Source organism: Acyrthosiphon pisum, chromosome X (genome assembly GCF_005508785.2).
Source record: "Acyrthosiphon pisum isolate AL4f chromosome X, pea_aphid_22Mar2018_4r6ur, whole genome shotgun sequence".
Classification (NCBI taxonomy): Eukaryota; Metazoa; Arthropoda; class Insecta; order Hemiptera; family Aphididae; genus Acyrthosiphon; species Acyrthosiphon pisum.
The window spans coordinates 8,730,782-8,734,555 of record NC_042493.1 but is presented as its reverse complement, the minus strand read 5'-3'; positions in this window follow the sequence as shown (position 1 = coordinate 8,734,555).

Genomic DNA, 3,774 nt, shown 5'->3' with positions numbered 1-3,774 from the left:
TCGGGACTGTCCAAAAAGTCTTTGCATTTTGCTTTCAGAAATAAATAGATATAAATAAATAATAATAATATAAATATAATTATCAAATCCTATAACCCATACCAACTAATAAACAAAAATGTCTATCGTAAGTCTCAAAATTCCTGTTTGAGCACTTTTTCTTTTTTCATAATTCCTGGGTGATCAATTCCCTTTTTAAATTAGCGTAAAACGTATTCTCAGACCTACCAAATATACACAAAAAATTTGATCAAAATCGGTTAAGCCGTTTCGGAGGAGTGCAATCACTAACACTGTGACACGAAAATGTTATATTTTAGATTATTTGGTTAACGTAGCAACTTTAACGTGTAATCGATCAGAAAAATACAATATTATTTTAGGCTCCTAGCCTCAACACGATAACGTCACGGTAACGCTCTACGTGTCGCACAAAATTACAAAATGACGCAACACCAACCACTAGACATATACATGTTAAAACCAACTAGGGAACAACTTTTTGTCAAAATCGCACTTACAAAAGAAACTTACAATATATTTCTACTTTAAGGAACACCTTTTTTTGCAATTTTTTTTTTGAAACTATTGAATATAAGTACGCTGAAAACTATGGTGAAGTCAGAATTCGGCACTCAGACATAGTTTTGAAATTATGGCCTTCCAAAGTTAGCGATTTTATGTTTATCCGAATGTGCGGAACACTTTAATGCCACACGAAGGACCTCGACTCTCAGGTTTGGCCGAGGAGCCAACGACGAGTGTCGCAAACTGTGTAATCACTGCCTATATACTACGACATAATTTACCCTGTGACCTACTTGAGGTGGTGTTGCACAACAAGTCGAGAGATATTTTCGATTTGTGGAGTGGAGCGACGGCGCCAAGGAGCGCAGCAACGAGTGCCGTAAACTGTGTAATCACTACCCTATTTGAAGTGTCATAACTTCGAAACTATGTCCAAGTGCCAAATTCTGACTTCAGCACCGTTTCCAGCGTACTTAACTACATTAGTTTCAAACAAAAAATTTTAAAAAAAAAAGGTTATCCTGTAAAGTAGAAATGTTCCAAACTTACTTAGTCAACTAGGCAGACCAAGTTAATTGGATCTAAAACAAAAAAAAGGCAAAAATGTCGTCAAAAACACTACAAGGAGCATAAAAATTTGGGTTCGAGCCACGAATATCACGGGTGGCAAAAAATACAGGTGACCAAGCAACGCAGAAACATGGATATTTTCAATCTAAGGGAAGCAGTAAAATTTCCAAAGGCAAGAATCAAGGAGTCGACACGATACCAGAGAACAATCAATGTCAAGTTAGCGGAAAACGGCATACAGGTATTCAAAATTATAGATATACAAATTATCGTTGTAATCTTTGTGGTACAATAGGACATGTATTTAGGATGTGGAATAAATCTAAAAGTATAATTGTTTAATGTGGGGTTGGTATATGACGGTACACATGAGTAAACATTAAAACATAGAAACGAACGATTCAGAACCTATTATTTTAGACGTCAATTTTAAAAATATAAAATTAGAGGCACAATTAGATTCGGGTTCAGGTTTAACAGTAATTTCGAAAAAAACATTCTATGTATCATTTAATAGAAACATGACTTTAAAAAAGATTTTTAAAAATGTTAGGGTTTTTTTTTAGAAGGTATTGGATTTAAAGAAAAGACAAAGATTCTTGTTGTTGAGAAAGGAGGTCAATGTTACGGTAAATAAGTTTGTTCAGGACGTAAAATATCTGTTACCGAGAATCGTAGAAATTATTCAAAAAGTCAAACAACGAACATCATAACGCGGAGCACCCACCACGGATTATTGGTTGGGGATGCGTGGCGTTGACCGGTTTTGATCGGAAGAAGGTCCTGTTATCTTGTAAAAAAGAGTATATGTAAAATGTAAAGAATTGTAAAATAATTAACTATTAATTTATAATAATTATTAATTATTATAATACTGAATATTATTTTCTGGTTTGTGTGGCGTTCCCCACTTCACCGAGTGGCATCGACTAACCGACGGCCGCCGGGCCACCACGAATTGTTATCGCTGTAACATGAATTGTATTTGTCCACATTTTTTCAGTCGTCACCAAAAACGAATACAACATTTGGGTACATTATATTATTTAAATAATATTATGTTAAGGTGTGCCAAACGTCAATGTGCTCAAACGTTCAGCACCAAAAGTAATACGATAATTGGTGTGGCCCATTGCCGCCCCCCCTTACCTGGTTACGCCACCGGAACTTTACCCATCGTACAAGATAAATTCAACATAAGGTGTTCATAATATATCAATTAAAAAATATTGGAATACATATATATTATTATAATACATAAACAACATAATATTATAATATTTTTTTTTATAAGCGTTTAAAGTTAGAATTGTTTACATGTTTAGTTTGTACAGATTGTTTTTTAGGGTTCTGTACGGTAAAACGGGACCCTATTACTAAGGCTTCGCAGTCCGTCACCAGGCTGTATCTCATGAACCACGAAAGTTAGAAAGTTGAAAATTTCACAGATTATGTATTTCTGTTGCTGCTATAATAACAAATACTAAAAATCCTAGAATATATAATATAAGCAGTGTTGCCAACATCTTTATAGCTGATGATAGTACGGAACTCTTCGTGCGCGAGTCCGACTCGCACTTGGCTGGTTTTTTAAAATAAAATTAACACATTTTTACTTATGCAAATTTAAATAATGATTAAATGATATGAATAATTCCCCAAAGTCTTAATTTAATCCATATTATGTACAAGTACAATAATCAACTTTCTATATTACCCATATGTTTAAAAATAAATACAGTACCTAGTTACTCGATAATTCGAACAACTCCGTAATATCAAACTAAATTCTTCGTCCCCTGAGAAAACCTCTACTATTACGCAGATGAAAATACATGTATTTGGGTCCCCTCGATAATTCGAACTGTCCGTCGGTGTTTTTTCGACTTTAATCGTATAATTTTACTGAAATAAACCTCTGCAATAGTGCATTAGGTAAAAAGTTTTCGAAACCGAATAGTCAGTAGTAAGCAGTAAGTCTTTCCGTAAAGTACAAGTGTTTGTCAATTGTCACTCACTAATGATTATGGCAGCTGAAGCTATACTAAAAATCTTACTACATTGTCTTTGACTTATGTTTTACTTTAATAACATACAAAATAATGTACGTATTATTAAATGTAAAAAGAAATATATGATAAATTAAATAATAAATACAATGTATACCTGTGTATGAAATTGTATATTATGCTTATAATTAGTACCTACTTTTCTTTTATTGTTCTTTACATTATTTAATAAAATGTATCACCAGTTTTCATTTTAATTGAATTTAACCATTGTTATATCCAGTGCTCGAATTGGGGGGTGCACAGGGGGACGGAGCTCCTCTACTATTTTTATTTTTTTTTTGCGTACCCCAACTATTTTTTTTTACTTGGATGGGGGGATGGACCAAACTAATGCCCAAAATAATTTTTATTAAAATTTGGAGTGGATCTAAATTGTTTTGTCAAAGATAAACCTAATGAATACCTAGTAATTTTACATTTTTTAATATAAAAATATTTTTCATCCTATCAATGGTTTTGACTAGTAATGTTCAACCTTTTTGACTCGCGATCCACTGTTTTTGTAACAATATTTTCACGACTCGGGTCACCTTTGTAGGTCATAGAAGCAAAAAGACATTTTAACTATCATTATATCTACTGTAAATATGGGTTCTTCATAATT